General features: G+C 34.5%; 2 protein-coding genes across 9 annotated transcripts in view; one reads left to right on the forward strand and one right to left on the reverse strand.

The window, feature by feature from the left end:
- The window catches only part of LOC143899376 (sex-regulated protein janus-A), an 80,664-nt gene that overhangs the window by 7,127 nt on the left and 55,718 nt on the right, over positions 1 to 17,819 (reverse strand). The gene's annotated exons all lie outside the window — the stretch shown is intronic.
- The window catches only part of LOC143899375 (phosrestin-2), a 63,392-nt gene continuing 54,038 nt past the window's right edge, over positions 8,466 to 17,819 (forward strand). For 2 of the 7 annotated variants that reach the window (XM_077409626.1, XM_077409627.1), the window contains exon 1: positions 8,466 to 9,212. The gene's annotated coding sequence lies outside the window, so the exon portion shown is untranslated. Of the gene's footprint in view, positions 9,213 to 11,670; positions 11,865 to 17,819 lie in introns of those variants that run through there. The other 5 variants (XM_077409628.1, XM_077409631.1, XM_077409632.1 and 2 more) reach the window with 3 other exon arrangements.

The following is a 17,819-nucleotide window of genomic DNA, read 5'->3' on the forward strand; positions in this document are numbered from 1 at the left end:
AATAAACAAAAACAAATTTTAGATAAAACGACATTTTTAAATGTCGAACTGTTATGCCCATTTCTATTATAATATTTAAAAAGTTTATACATACGATCTTCTGTTCAAAGAAGATGTATTGTTGCACCTCTCTCGGTCTGACTTCGAACGTTCTTCGTATACTTAAATCTTCTTACGGTAACAATGGAACACGCGTTAGAAATTAATAGAAATCGATGACAAGGCATATCCCTCAGTGGGCACTAAAAGCACGAACCGGTAACGCACTAAGTGCGAAACACGGTATAACGCAGGGTAAGTACGATGTAGCTACGGTTGATACAATATACGTATAACATACGAGAGAGAGAGAGAGAGAGAGAGAGAGAGAGAGAGAGAGAGAGAGAGAGAGAGAGAAGGGAGAAAGGGAGGGAGGGAGGGAGAGAAATGTATAGACTTCCAGTAGAGCATAGAGTTAATCAGCTTGTGCCAGTGAGTTTCTGTCAGTGGAAAGTTCTGGAGCCACAGAGAGCGAATTTACACCATTTATATAGTCGCAGAACAGATTAATGGACGCGTGGCACGATTGGCAGAAATATTAATTTTGGCGCATCGTGCATAAAATATCCCAACTTAAATATTTGAATGTTCTTTTTCCCGAAAAGTATACATAGCGTATCATGAAAAAGCACGGGTCGGAAAGATCAGATGAATTACTCTCTTCTTCCCCCTCTTTCTCTCTCTCTCCTCTCCCTCCTCCCCATCTTCTCTGCAACGTGATTTAATCCCAACTGTATACAAGCCGTTTCACACAAACAAAATTATAATTGACTAATACAGTATAAGCCGAAAATACCTAAATGCTTAACACATGCCATATATATAACGGCTAATATTGAAATGATCAAATTTCAAGCTTGCGTTCTCATGGTATTATTTGCAAATAACTCCGACAAATCGAATAGTCTGGCGATGATTTAAAAATACTTCGCATAAACGCTGCAAAATTTCAAGCTCGTAAAAGAAGAATAAGAAAAGTAAACCGATAACGCGCATCAACTATAGATTTCCATAAGATTTAATGTTTCAATCTGCATACTGAGATATTAAAGAAAACATGATCAATTCGTAAAAGTATGAAAAGTCGATGCTTGGCGAATTTACTGAAAATGTCAGATATTAAAGATGACTATCGACGACAGGAGATTTACAGAGATCGAGCGGGGCGGTTCCATTCTTGATGCCTCGTTTTTGCAGATTTATGACACCGATTTGCGCTCGTTGCTGCAACGAGAGGTTCGAGACACGCGACTCCATACATGTTAGCAGCTTGTAATAAAAACAAACGAGAGGATACACGCGATTAATGCAGCGTCACCGTGACATAAATATAAAGAAAGTTTATTATTAGCCAGAAAGTACCTAAGAACGATAATTTTGCGATCAAAATTCATATTTTGTATGATTACCTCACCACAATCCATATAATAATTATAAACTGTTAAATTAATACTTAAACGACTTCAAAGTACGAAAATTTATATAGATTACAGGTTTTAATCTTTAAAGTTCGGAAATTACGTTGTAGAACTGACAGTTGATGGCTAACAGCTAACGAGGGAGTGCAATGCTGCGAACTGTGAAGGCTAGGACGTGAAAGCAGAGAGATAGGTAAGTTCACCTTCGTATGAAAGCTTACATTCGAAATTACTGTATTTGGATTGATGTCAGAGAAATATAAGAATTCTCTCGTTCCAAGTTGTGAAAACCGTACGAGATAAAATCAACTCAGAAAACTTTTAAACGTTCTTCCAACATCGCATTTGCAGATATTTAGTTCGAAGGAATTGACTTCCGTCAAGAAAAGCGTTTTATTGCGAATTATTTGAGGCAACAACGACCATCCGGCCACTTTATGTAAGCTGGACAAATGGCTTTGTGCCAGATCTATTCTAACCGTCGCCGTCGACGAGAAATTAAGACGTATATCATCGGTGATACATGCTCTCTCCGTAAAATATGAATCGCGATCGTAAATCATACCTAATAACGAAACGCCAAGTAACGACACACAAGCAATTAGTACTTCCCATTCCGCCAAGGATAAAATAAAATGGCAATTAAGAAAGAAAAAGCATGGAATAAAAACAAATGATACGCGAAGCTCGTACAATGAAATTATATATATCTCTCATCAATATTTATAGCTTGATGTGAAATATTTAGAATTTCAATTGCACATCCAATATATTCGTTGTCGCATACTGATGCTGCTAATTGCAAAGAGGATTGTAAAACTGTTGAAATAAATCTACACAAATATTAAGATTTATATATCTCATGCAATTTTTCCATATACTATAATGATATTTAAAGACAAATGTACTTTTTTGTAAATTACATTGTTGTAGAAAAATTATATAAGAGAAATATTTGTTTATCTTCAAACTCTTAATTCAATTCATTTTCAACATTTAAATTAATTGTGTTTCCAATTCGTGACTGTGGAATAAAAAAGATCAATAATGAAAATTTAAGTAAACATTTAATAAATATACGATGCGCTAACTTTATTAAATTACCCCTATATCGAATTGTCAAGTCAACACATTCTGGCAAAGAACTATTTCACGCACTATTATCATAGAGAACACGCTTTATTACTAAAAAAAAGCACTTTCAAAACGTTAACTTAATCTTGAAAATAAATTCTCGATATTTCACATGATTTTTTTTCATATATGTATAGAAGAGATTTATAAAGCGCTCACATTTGTTTGTTCTTGCGGAGACGTAAAAATGCAAAAAAACGAGCTATTAAAGTCACAAGAATGGTATATTATGTCTTACAGAGACCGCGAGAGATAAAATTCTATATCACACAGGGTAGGTTATAGTAACTACGGGTCTTTCTCATTTACATCTGTTAGAAAATGATTTTAAATACATCGCAGAAAATTTAATAAACTTCCATTTATTTCGCGACGCAAAGTATTTGACAGTGGAAATATTTAAAGTAATTATCGTGATTGTCTAATACTTAAAATGAGAACGTAACGCGATAAATGTTTCGCAAAGATAATAACAATTTTTTTAGTACGATAGCGATTTCAATGGATTTGTGAAATAAATTTATCTCTCATTTTCTATACTTATAATGTCACTCATTTTTGTCTTAAGCTATCACCGAATATTATATTTTAATGCTCCGCTTTGCACATTTATCAACTGACTTTTTTAAAACAGAAATAATTCAAACACTGTCAAAACGTTATTTATCATATTTTGCAAGTTAATAAATAAAAAAATCTTTTTAATTAAATGCCATGAGTCTCTTTATCATGAATATAAATTATAATAACAGAGCACGTATAATATCTATATTACCTATACATATACGTGCAGTATATATAATAAATACTAATCTGGAACCATCGATGCGACGACGTAAGCGATTATAGAATAGAAGAGATTATACATAGAATAGAATAGAACAATAGAAGAACGAATAATAAAATTGAGAAAATTCATGTTATAGATTTTTAGTCGTTACATCTATCGATATTGGCTCAAGAATTGAATACAAGATTATACAAGTGGAAAAAAATTGTATTGTGACGAAATCAAACATAAAATTGATAAAAAGAAAAAATTTGCTCGTGCATACATATATACATGTATCTTTCATCATAATATGAGTCATACGTATAATCGTATGGCATGTTATATTCATTAGCGATTTATTTTATAATTACTATCTTCAACATTTATATAATTTATATCTTACTAAAATATTTAAAGCTACCGCCAATTGAAAGAAGAAGAGATTCACTCAATACGTCAAGCTAAAGTCCCCACATGGATATTCGTTGATTTCATGCGAGAAGATACCAAAAATACGATCTGTAATTAGTTAAAAACTTCCCGATCATAAAACGTCGGTATTATTCATTCTGCTGAAAGCTATGAAAATTAGTAGAAAAATATCACGATTGATTTTCTCATTAAGCCCTGTTCTTTTTAGCTGAACTTCTTGCACGGAACATCTTTTCTCTTTTTCTCTGCGAAAAGAATGTGAAAAGAAAAAGAGGAAAGATGAACCGTGCAAGAAGTTCAGCTAAAAAGAACAGGCCTATAACCGCAGTAGTAAAGAGAGTGCAGGTCGTTCAACGATAGATACCGATTTCAATTTCCTAATGCACTGTGAAAACGAAGAAGCACGAAATCTCAGAGAAGGCAAATATACAATACTAATCAACATTATCAGCAACTACACGAAAGAAGCATCAAGAGAAAGCTTTTAGCTTTCGTTAAGCTCTTTTCGAGAATTTTAAATGTTTAGTCGAAGCTTCATTAAACTATATGTATATTGGCCATTATTACTGGCCATTTTTAATAAAAGATATATTAATCGAATATTTACTTGAAATATACGATGTCAAAGACGTAACTTCATCAAAAGAGCGCGCGCGCACAATCCTAATATTCATTTAGGAACTTCTTTAATCTTCCTTAATCCAATATTTGCTAAAAATCTACTTTAATTTTAAATAGGTACGCTAATTTGAATTACATTATCAAAAATATTCTAATTAAAAAAAAAAACAGGTCAAAACGTTTCTTCTAACTGAAAAAAGTAAGAAGTAAATAAGATTCTTAAAGCACAATCGTTAGTCTATACGATATAACGAAAATGTGCTCACCCTCTTCGATTCAGCAAGTTTCGAGGTATCCAATACAGACGCGCCCACAGTGAAACGATCGTCTCGAAGGAAGCTTACGAAACAAATTCTAAGTTGCGGGAAGATAGTGTGAACTGGAACCGTGAAACTCGACCGAAGATTGACATTCTCTATATCGATAGTCGCCACCTTTGTCCTTCCGCAAGTTATTTGTACGATCGTTAAACATAGCCCACTTTCCGAACGCTCGTCTATAGTATCATCTCAAATACAGAAACAAGCACGGAGATTTTAAGTGCCGAATTCCTGAAGCCTCGACGCTCTCTCTCTCTCTCTCTCTCTCTCTCTCTCTCTCTCTCTCTCTCTCTCTCTCTCTCTCTCTCTCTCTCTCTCTCTCTCTCTCTCTCTCTCTCTCTCTCTCCTTCTCTCTCCCTCTCCCTCTCTCTCTCTCTCTTCGTTTCGTTCCTCATGCACTATATCATAATATTTGACCAAACTTTACGTAAATGGCGAGATAATTAAATTCACAAGAAAGGGACATGCACTCGGCACTGGTAGCTATAATTCATCGTCAAGAGGTGTTGAAGTTTTAAAGGACTGTCCAGCAAGTTGCTAGGAACTTTTGCTAAATTGGCTTATCTACTTTATTTAAAGCTGTATCTTGATTCAGAACGAACTTGATAAAAAACTGTTTAATGGAAGAGTTTCGCAGGAAATAGAAATTTCGTAAATCAAAAAGCAAGCGAGACTCGTGAGACTTGCCAATTACCGTTAATTACAGAAAATTGAGATTTATACATATATAATCTCTAAGTTGAAACTTCATATATAGAAAATATAATGTTAATTTATATCATAATTAGATACTATCAAACAGTTTTAATATCCATCGAGAACTCATTTTAAATGAATCTGAATGATAGATAAATTGCAAAATAATTTTTGAACATTTTAAGCTTAATTCTGCTGAAATGTTTTAATTGATCATATGATATTCATCATCTAATTGATATGCACACTGCGCCTTGCTTTGAAACTGGCATTACGCCTTGTGTATATCTCAATAATTGATTAATAGTTCGACCTACGCTCGAAATGCTGATATGATGTCTATCGTCGTTCATATCAAAGTCACAATTCTGAGAGCGGTGCTGCGTATACATACATTATTATATGGATGCATACACGGCATGCCAAATTCGGGTCATCGATTTAGGAACAAATTTCGAGTTTTATTTGTTACGCTAATTCGTTAAAATCAATAATTCTAATATCTTTGAATTTCTCTCTCTCTCTCTCTCTCTCTCTCTCTCTCTCTCTCTCTCTCTCTCTCTCTCTCTCTCGACTGGGTTTTCACGCACATACAACATTTATATTCATGAATCTTTCATACCATAGATCGCGAATAAAAGCATAAGAATAGAAGGTCTTAAGCGTTTTATGCATAAGTACACGTGAATCGTATCCGAGTTCAGATTCTTCTTCTTTATCGATACGGTATTCGAGCCAATTTTATATGCCTCACTTACTTTTATTATTTACAGTGGACGTATACATATACTGTAAACGCACGACTTCTTTCATCAATAACCTTTAATCCTGTACATCACCTATATAACGGTATTTCGTTCTTTCTTTATTTTCCATATTCAATATAGCTACTAGCATTTTTTGCGTGAAGTAGACCACTAGAATAATATTGTTATGCTAGCTACATATGTGACGAGAAGAATAAAAACAATTTGTGCAAACTCAGCAACAAAACATTATATTATTACTTTCAATTTTATAGTGAATCGTTTCATGATTTTTTTTTAAGTTAATGTTGTAGTTTTGTATAGTACAATTAGTGGTAAAAATATTTGAATGTCTATATCTCTGATACGAAAAATACACGGGATATATTTAACAAATATATTTTCTTTTCATATTTATATATAAATACTAAAAACTTTTTAATAAACACAATAATAAATTATTACAACAGAATATATATAAATTCCTTCAAATCACCTCTGAAAAATTCTGTTTATTTTGTAAAAAAATTATCCTAAGAAAATATGGATGGAATGTTAAAATTGTAGAATGGCAAAATTTATTTATAAAAAATTTCTCACAAAGTATCTATATGTATAATCTGAGTACCAGTATATAGCAAGATCATGTTTTTTAATTCATTCAGCGGATTTTTTAAACTCATTAGTGAATTTTAATATAGAATTAAAATTTTGTTTAATTTTAAGCTTTAACATAATATTGAACTAATTAACTCATTAAATAATCATGATATTTTATATTAAAAATTAAATATGCAATCGCTAGTGGCGGTTTAATTAAAGCCAGAAAAAGTGTTCAAACTCCCAATTGAAATAAAAACATTTTTAACTCAGAAAAAGTATACAGTTCGTAATATACCGGCAATAGCCGGTCATGTGATAGTTCTTTTTTAATCTTCGCCAATTTGCGGAAGGCTTAAAAGCTCTGGAATGCTACGCTCTCACAGATCAATAAATTCGTATCTAGAAATAACTCCGCTTCACTGATACAGAAAAGAGCTCGGAAAACCGAAAATCCGATTTACTGATAACACGTGATACTTCCGACCGTGATGGTGATAATATTGTTCGGCACGCGATCCGCCATGCATGACCTCGAACTTTACACGTGTCTATAACGAAAACTAAAAATCTCAGAATTTATCACAAAGCAACCTCTTTTGCTCTCTTACTCTCGCCTTTGTCATAAAGCCCTAAAATATGTAAAAGAGAAAATCCCAGACGGAGATATATATGTATAATTGGATTAAGTTTTTATTTCCAAGGTACGCAAGACTATATACTTATCCAAACTAATCAAGGTTCCTTTTTCTTAGTACAGTATTCAAAATATTTTTATAAAAAATGATCGTATGCACAAAACTTTAAGCTCTATGCATACCTATAATATTTTTCGTCAGTGATTAATAAAAATAATTTCCTTGTCTTAAGTTAATTGTTTTGAAAAATAAAAATCGTTTTTTAATGTTAATTACAAATTGCACGTATGTATATATATATGAAACATACTTATATTGCTATAATAAAAAATATATTAACATGTTTTTGATAGCGGCGATATATATTATGCATTAATTATTATCAATAATGCACCAATTAACAAGGTATTATTTATAATCGCATTATGCGCGTGACTCAAATTAGTTGGCACAGTGTGTACAAACAGTCCATGATTTGCAAAAAAAATAATTAATATTCTCTCTCATCAAATATTGAACAACGCCAACCAACAGCATAGCGATGTTTAAAGCTCAAATAAGAATATTAAAGAAACTTCATACTGAATCTGGTATTCCAGTATCTTCGCAAAAATAAGCGCTTAATTATTAATTAAACTTATTAATAAAATTATTGTAACACATTTTTTCTGATAGAGACATCTACAAAAAAGGTCTCGCAGAGAGATCTGGTAGAAAGATCGTTGCAATGGACGAACGGCGAAAATTCGATGAAATCACGCGGCACGGGAGATACGGGTTAATGAAAAGCATTGCCACGCGATAAACGCGCCCTCCTCGTTAATGTAATCGGTTCGGCGTGGCCACCGGGGGTGGGGGGGAGGGTTGACGAGAATTTGTGTGACACGCAGAGGCAGGGCTCCCATGTTCTTCCGGCGAATGGCGAATGTCGCGATGCGTGCAAAAAGATTCGCGTTTCTACGCACCGCCGACGCGGCGCCGATTAGCGTTGCGCCCTATGCGTCGCGACGCCTGGCGTCGAGCGCGCCAGTGCCGCCAGTAGACGGCGAGCCGTGTTACACGACGGACGTCGGGCGCAACGTCGAGTTTTACTACTTCTCACGGCCTAACAGCCGACTCCGAACGGGCCTCGCTCGCTGCCTAATGACCCCCGGGTGATAAACGGAGAACGACGATATCACGGGCGCGGAAATACCGTTGTACATTAAGATTGTCTTTCCCCAACGTCGCCTCGAGCGAGGGAAACGAAAGAAATGCGAAAATTTATCGCGGAAAGTATAAAGACCAGGGAGAATTGGGGACCGGTATAATCTGGGTGAGAGAGCCGCATCGTCAACGCTAAAGATACGGGAGAAGAAAGACCTTATCTCTAATCTTCGCCTTCCCTTCGTCCCAAATAAATATACAGATCAGCTTCGCGCATTTATAGCGTCGAAGCTCTAAGCTCGTTATTAGAGCTTTATCGATATCCTTATTTAAACAACGCAGAAACGTTGAATAATATCCTGACAGTATATATTTATATATCGAAGAGGATTATCTGGAAAATAACAAACTGTCAGTAGTCAGTACATGACTCGAGTGTGGGCAGGTGACGCACTTGATTTCTCAAAGAGCGCTTCGGGAACAATTTGCTGGATCGCGACGCCGCGCGCCGTGCCGCTAGTAAAAGGAACAAATGGGAGAAGCGTTCTCGATTTCTCTCGCCTGGGGAAGATCGATACGATCGTAAACGGTGTTTTAGCGTTTATGGCCCGTCTTTAATATACCACGGTGATCTGCTGAGTTGACGGTCCGTAAGTATAGGTGATAACGTCGATGTTCACGTCGTAGGCAGTGTGTTCGTATAAGTACAACAACTCGCGCGTAAATACTGATGCGCGTTATTATCGGACAGCCGACAGGCAATTAGAATTGATTCGCTCGCTATGTCATGGCGCATATTTTCTCATTAATTCGCCATTTTTGCTCGACCACGTTTCCGGTTTACGGACGAGAAAATAGGTTTTATTCAAATGGAATGGCCATTAAGCATTCACATATGCGCGATAGTCGAATACGGCGCTTTCCACGCGGGCGATGATTTTGTTATAATTAATTTTTAATCACAAACTATATAAATAGTCCGTTTCGAGTGTGAGCAAAATATCAAATATTGATTTAAATTCATTTAATACTTAACGCGGTAAAACCTTCTGAAAGCGACCAGTAATTGTAGAACAGTAAAGCAGCAAAGCAGTAGTAATCGATCGAGTTGAGATGTCCTGATGCGATCAGCATTAAACAACATACTATCGATATTTTTTTATGCACCCGATACTCTGTGTTTTGAATTTTAAATGCATCTCGATAATAATCTCTGATTTATTTAAAATCAAGGACAGCGGGCGCATTTCTATTAATATTATAATTAGGAAACAAACAAATATAGAGCTTTAATATACGCATGTCAGAAAAAATTTTATCGCCGTTTCTTTTTATCTAATTTCTTATGTAAAGATATGATTTGCAATACTCAAATCTGTGAATCTCAAAGAATTCACGACCCTTATATTCTTGCTAATTTACATCATTGATTTTTTTTTTCTTTTTTAACTCATCTGACCTATTCGTGATATTTCAAAAAGAGGGTACTTAGGAGAAAGATATTCGGGTTTAATATTTCAGTCACTATAAGGGATAGCCAGTCGATCAGCTGCAATAATGGATGCATAATGGTCGGTAATTTATAATACGATCGTCGTTGGAGCAAATGCACTTTGAAGCTTGACTGGACGATATACGCGCTTTGTGTCTCGTTTGTGCAATCTGATGCCGTTATTTACCGAATCGAACACGCAGTCAAAGTTAGTTTTACGTTGTGTGTACTTGACGTTCGTTTCTCGATGAAGGTGGAATTTATCTAATTCCATCAGCCTAATTTAACTCATTCCATGAACTTCCTCGATTTCGTATGCCATGACGAGAAATGTTGTCGCAAATCCAAATGCACGTCTCGTTTTCGAATTGGTTGAATTTCTCCCAATTTTACTTCGAGTTTAAAAATTAAAATTAGAAAAAGGCCTTGTATAAAAGGGGGGTAAGCTGTGTGCGTAAGTGTGTTTTCGGAATGTGATAACTGTAGGAAATATTTTGCATTATTAATAACGTCTATTCCGATCGATGACATTCAAGCATATCCGATTCTTGGCACTGTTCAGCTATATAAATTCACTGCTCGGCAGTTTCTATAATTACGCGATAACATAGAGATCATAAAATCGATCCCGGATCAACGATGCGAGCTATTGCACCATATAGTTTACATTGCGAAACATCGTAATCTGACTATAGGTCGTGCAGGTGTAAACAAAGCTTTCAAGCTTTAAAGTACTCCGCGATAAAACGCTTACTGCTTTTTTTTTTAGATATATAGGAGAAATTGGAAAATGCACTCTCGCGTGCATTTTAAGGATCTACCTAAAAATTTTTAAAAATTTCGAATGGAGTATTTGTATGCGTGTGCGTGTGCGGTACGGGAATGCATAATATATACTGTACAGGGAAAGAACTCAGGAACTCAGAACAAACAATATTTTGTCGCACTTTTTTTTTAAACGTTCCGTAAGACATTCGAAAACTATTCCACTTCGTGTTACAAACATTTTAATAAACTTTAAACGAAACATTCTTTAATTGGATTTTAAGTGAGTTTCACTTCCAATTTGAATTGAAGGTGATCTCTGTTATTAGTACAAATTAAAAATCTCCACAAATCCTCACATTTATAATTAAAAAAAAATATTTGTTTAATAATAATCCGTCGGATGTTATCGATCGCGTTAATTAAAATTGTGTTTGACTACACGTGTTCATGAAAAAAATTTTTCTCATTTATAATATGGCTTAATTAGCTTTATTAAAATATAGCGTAGCTGTACCGAAATTTCGTCGCTGGGTAACCATAAATTCTGATCAAAATGGATTGTAGCTGTCGCAGGAAAAAAATTATGAGGCAATCGTGGCTTCGTTCGGGAAGGATGATCCGTTATCTTAAAGTCGATAGTCCACGCAAAGGATAATACAATCAAACGAAGCAGATTACACGACCGAAATTACATTCTGCGTGTATATATGGGGCATACTATATGACGCATCGACAAATAAGCGATAGTATAATATCGTGCCCTTTGTTTTCCAAGTCCGATTTATTGTTCTTTTCTACGTCGCGACGACCAAACGTCAACCATGGAAACGCCTTTGTGCTGTACAAAGAAATAGCAAACCTTTGCTGCAAAACTTTCGTTTCTTACTCCCTTCTGAAAGTTATTTCAAGAACGGAAAGGATTATCGAACAATGGACACTTCAATGGAAACATCAATAGACACTTCTTGCATTTCCATTCATAGAAACCGCTAAAAGGAAAACAAATCTTATGCCCGCGATTAAGCGGTACTTGTCAGGGCAGGTAGGTGGAACAGCAATTAACCGAGATCGATAGGCTCGGGTATCCTTCGCGATGTTAGGATTAGATATTTTGATATTTAACATCTTGATTGCAACATAACATTGCCTCTGTCATCAGTACTTCGTCGTCAAAGCCATTACGGTGTTCCACTTTTATACCGTCTTCATTTTATTATTTCCATCAACGCATTATGTGCCTTACTATCCATAGTAGTTTACACAATGTATAATAGTTTAGACAATGTAAATAATGATGTGGATATGAGTTGTATGCTCTGCGCAAGTTTACTTCGCCGCAGTTACTTTTTATTGCAGGGAACGCCGCGATTGTGTGTGCTATTAATATTATTACGAGAAAATATCGATCGAATTTCTGTTACGCACTGCGTCCGGTTTTATATCATATAAGTTATATCCTTACATAAAGCGAACAATATAACGAACGTTTTGCTAATGTCACCTTCCAAACTGACCCTGTTACATGAATAATGAGACTGATGAGTAATCACAATTTTTATGATCCGTATATAATTGTCCCATAAGCCATCGGAGAATCGTATATTTACGCAATTGTAAATATATACGCTTGTGAGAATTTTTCCCTTTCATGTTTAACACGCTCAAATTGAAAGTAAAATAATCTAACGTTGTATTATTTTTGCTGCGCGGTGAAAAAGAGAGTATAAATATTAACGTTATAGAAATTTACGCAATCGTAATTGAAAAGTTAACGAGCCAATGTTAAATTCTTAATACGCTATTAAACGACAAATTTCACGCTGAGTTTCACACACGTTGATTTTGCAGCCCACGTTGCACAATGTACAACCGACCGTCCAAATAAACTTTGCGGAATATTGAAATCAGTGTATCGAATATTTACGATAAAATTAAAGTTGCCTCATTTTACGCGCGGGAAAACGCAATTTCCGCGCAAATTCGATCTATAACCAGGACAGAAATACACTTGTGCGACTTAATCTTTTAAGCTTGATCAACGTGGCGAATTCAACAATGCACTTGGGGTAACCTCGGTCCGCTCTCCTTCGTTATTGCGATCGTAAATCATCGTTCACGGCAACCATCTCGTAATACGCTCGTGACATTGGTATAAACATCTTGGGAACTTAAAAAAATACTTTCTTTAGATTGCATATCGGGTCGTACATCGACATATTATCTAGGTCATTATACATTGTCGTAACACATATTCATGATGTTTATCTTACAATTAGCTCTTATACGACGACATTTCATTACACAGTTAACGCCGAATCGATTAAATCGAGCATGTATGAGTGAAATAACAAATAAAGCTTGCTCACAAAAAATAAGCTTTTAGAAACCTTATAATTCACATAAGCTCTGTTTATGCAAATGAAATTTCGTAAATATATTTTTTCTCAACATTTTTTTCCCAAAATAGTCTCCACTTACAAACCCTAATCAATCAAAGTAATTAAGTTTTTACTGCTTTTCGGTATCGAGAATTGAGAGTTTTGTCTTTTTCGAAAGTACAATATACGTATGTTCGTGAAGCACGTTCTCGAATAAATGCTACGTTATTTTTATTGCTACCATTTCGGAATTGCTCCAATTGCATAGTCAATGATGTAAAGCGCACGGAGTTCCACGGCGAACGCGAATGAGCAATAAAACTTTCACCCGATATTTCGAGAGTAGTACTTTTTAATGAAGGCCACAGGAGACATTTCTGTCTTCCAACCAAAGATTTAAGTAGCGTCGCGCTCTTTGAAATAACGCGAAAAATTGATCGCAAATTAAAATTACATCTCTGAAATTTTTAAGAGAAATCGCACGAATCGCTTCGTACAGCTTTCTATATTTTTCGAATTTGACGGTTCTCTATTTGACGACGACGTTTATTCCGAAACAGAGATTAATATTCTCTCTTCCCATGACTTCCTTACCAAAACATTATTATCTTCTTTCGATTCATCATTTTATCAACTTAGCCACAAACACCAACACGAATATAATTGTTGTTGTTTTCAGAAGTTTCTGTTCGCCGCGCGTAAGCTTCAATCATATTGAGTGGCAGCCGCGTCTCCGCGCACGAGAACTACCCATAATCACGTAAAAATACTTCCGTGCTCCCGTCGCACCCTGGGTGTGTGTATATAGATAACAATAGAAAAGTTGTTTAAGTAAGTTCGAAACTCTCAAACGCCGGCCCAGCCGTAACATTATTCGTGGTATAACGCGAGATCTGCGCGAGACTAACGATATCCGCATGCTCATCGAAACTCAACAACTGTCGCTAATGAATAAACTTGTAATTAAAGTCGGTACATCCCCGCGGAATGGATAGCGTGAAATTGAAGAGTTCGTATACTGCCCTAACAAGCCCTTTCCCGCGGACACCCTTCGGCGTTCTTTTCATTTATTACGATTTCGAACGAATGACTTATATATATAACTGTCTCAGTCGATTGCTTCTCCGATATCGCCAGATCGTTCTAACTTCTAACTTCTTCGAGTATATTATCGAGTACACTTTCTGTTCCGTATTTATTTCTGATACAGCCATGTTTCTAAAAACACGGTGACACATGATGAAAACGTGACATCGAATCATTCATTACAGCGAATAATGCTGTTTCTTTTTAGTATCATTTGCAGATTATATATGTTTCATTCTCTACTGAAATGCGCTCTAAAAGACAAATAATATTAAAAACAGTTCGAGAAACCCGATCGGCAAAGACTTTTTGCTGTGTGGCAAAAAGTATAACATTTCAACCTTATCTCTGTTGGGGTCCGCGATATTGCGTAATTTTAATTAAGCAAACTTCGTGTTTAATGTAACCTGATAATTTTCTGACTCTGACATAACAACTCTGACCAACGTGATCGTGCGGTGTATATCTTAATAAAAAAGTGCGTCTTTTGCACGAATCTTCTCTTTATTTTTTCGCGAATTTACAACTAAATGTTATAAACATAATAAGATTCGCAAAACGATGAACACAATTGAAATAATCCGATTGCTAAAGCTATATAGGTATATATATATATATCAGGTATTAAGTATGACACGCACCGCTATGTCCGGATCACATAAGGACTTTCTAAGGCAAAGGGATATGCAAAAGGAATTTCACACCTGCTGAAATTCATCGTAGCGTATCTTACCATAAGCGCCAAATTATTCCACATGATTTTCATATACTTCAGCATTATTCCGACCGTGCAAATTTTCCTTTCGACTTCTCACAGATACCGATATAAATCATATAAAGAGAAAAAGAATTTATATGGAATGTACGATAGAAAAAAAGTGGGAGTTGCGCATTGCCTACTGAAAAAAATAAGTAAAATAAAAGTATAGGAATTATTTCTAGTTTCCTATCGAAATATAAAATCCATCAAAATGAATGAGCAGAGTAAATGGATAGAAATGAGTTACAAGTAACACGATGAAAAATAGTTTATCATTATGTATAATTTTCCGTGATTTATATTTCATATTCATTTATACTGCAATCTGTACCATTCACTTTATGTGCTGTGTAATTTCTATACGCACTACTTATGCAAATTGGACCGAGTTAAAGTTAATCCTACTCTTAAAATAGTCCGAATAATTTCACGTTGAATGTTGAATGCTGGAGCCAGTTTTCTAACATATTTTCCACGAACGCTACATTTAGCTTCAAAGCGGTTCAAATGTCAAACAATGCGTTTATATTTTTTTTCTCAAACTCCGCAAGTTATCTGGTTCATATTATATATTTTTCAAGTGGTCTTTAAATCACCTTTTATATATGTATTAATTAAAATATACTCGTTTAAAATATATTTTAATCTAAATATTATTTTATTTCCTCTCATCAACTATTTTTCTTTGTATATATAAATAAAATCTATAAATAAAAATATTTTGCTACTTTTTTATGTATGTCGCGCACACAATTTCTACCATGTATGACATTAATTGGATATATCATTTTAGCATTACTGTAATATCATTCAAACTACATAATAGCGTAATCATTATTGCGCTTTTGATTTCCCATGGCTAACTATAGCCACGACATATTGCTATCGTTATCCTACGTCATTATCGATCCTATTAACACACAGCATGTCTTCAATTGCTATCAATACACAGATTACGGTGATAAGTCACAAGGGATAGTCAGTTAAATTTAGAAACCTTATCTAAGTAACAACATGCAGTTCAATTCGCTGAAAACTCTTCACCGTGTAGTTCATGGTTATATTATCATCAGCATGCAGACATTTTCGAATACTGATGTTAAATGGTTTTTCTCGACCTGAACACGAAATTCAATATCAATAGGTGTGTATCACATGAAGATATTTAATTAATGTGGAATAGTAGTGGCATAATTCATTATAGTCCAGGAGCTAGCGGAATTTTAGGTGACTGATTTTCTTACGCCTGAAATTTTTTCCACGAGTTATTATGGTCATGTCTGCCAAATGTAGACAGGTGTCAGAGTCTGTCCGCGGGACATGGAGCGAACAGAATTTTTGTAACTTGTATTAATTTCCAAAGACATTGACTGATTTCATTACAGCTGATTTTTTTACAGTTGATTATTTAAACCATTTCAACAAGAAAAAATGAGTTGTCCGACAAAAAAGTTGGGACATGACCCGTGTCTGCCATTTGGAATTGGTAATTTTTTCTTTGACTCTTGACTGATTTTCTTACAACTGAATTTTATTTTACAGTTTAATAATATATTAAGGATGAAGTATATAACCTTGTCCGACAATTTTAGTGGGACAGAACCGCTCTCTGACGTCTTTGTTATGTTAATTAATCATCAATTAATGACTGAAGTATTTATGTTGGACAAAGAGGTCAAATTGTTCGAAATTTTATATATTTTCGATTTTCACACTTGTCTGACGAAAATATCGAGACATATTTGCTCTCTGACAAAAATAATGTTGAAAATATGATTATCGGACATGTGATATTATTTACTGGAGTATTTCTGTCGGACAAAGTGGTCAAATTGTTCGAAATTGTATATACTATCGATATTCACTCGTGTCTGATGAAAATAGTGGGACATATTTCAAAAATAATAATACTAATTAAAAATAATTTTTATTTACTTATTTATTTATACATATATATATGTATATATATATATATAATATATATAAAAAATTCTCCATAATTCGAATTAAAATTCGATAATTTATCCCTCTCTGCACAATTTTATAGTTAAAATGTTTTGTTAGAACTTAAAATTTTCGTTAAAGGGTTATTTTTGATGCCGTATGGCCTTTATTGAGCAAACAAAATGGCGGACCTATGATAATAGACCCTTTAACAAAAATGTTAAACCCTTACAAAATTGAAGTGTGTAGAGGGGGTGGTCTTTTTGACGGAAAATGCCCCATATATATAGTATAAAAATTATGCTATATATATAAAAATTGTATTTATTCATAGGTACTTTATATAAATTATACGTAAAGCTCTTAATTTAAAATTATTTGTCGAAACAACTGAGAAACTGTATTCTATTAAGCCGCGTATAAGATTTTTCTGCTTTTATATCGTGTTGTCCCACCCAAAATGTCGGACGAATATATCAACGTCTTTCTGTTGGCATTTTAAAAATACACCATAAAAATTAGCTGTAAGAAAATTAGTCAAACATTAATGATTAATTAACATAACAAAGACGTCAGAGAGCGGTTCTGTCCCACTAAATATGTCGGACAAGGTTATACGTATACTTCATCCTTAATATATTATTAAACTGTAAAATAAAATTCAGCTGTAAGAAAATCAGTCAAGAGTCAAAGAAAAAATTACCAATTCCAAATGGCAGACACGGGTCATGTCCCAACTTTTTTGTCGGACAACTCATTTTTTCTTGTTGAAATGGTTTAAATGATCAACTGTAAAAAAATCAGCTGTAATGAAATCAGTCAATGTCTT

This window comes from Temnothorax americanus, unplaced genomic scaffold (assembly GCF_048541705.1).
Source record: "Temnothorax americanus isolate GAGA-0224 unplaced genomic scaffold, ASM4854170v1 Scaffold27, whole genome shotgun sequence".
NCBI classification, from domain to species: Eukaryota; Metazoa; Arthropoda; class Insecta; order Hymenoptera; family Formicidae; genus Temnothorax; species Temnothorax americanus.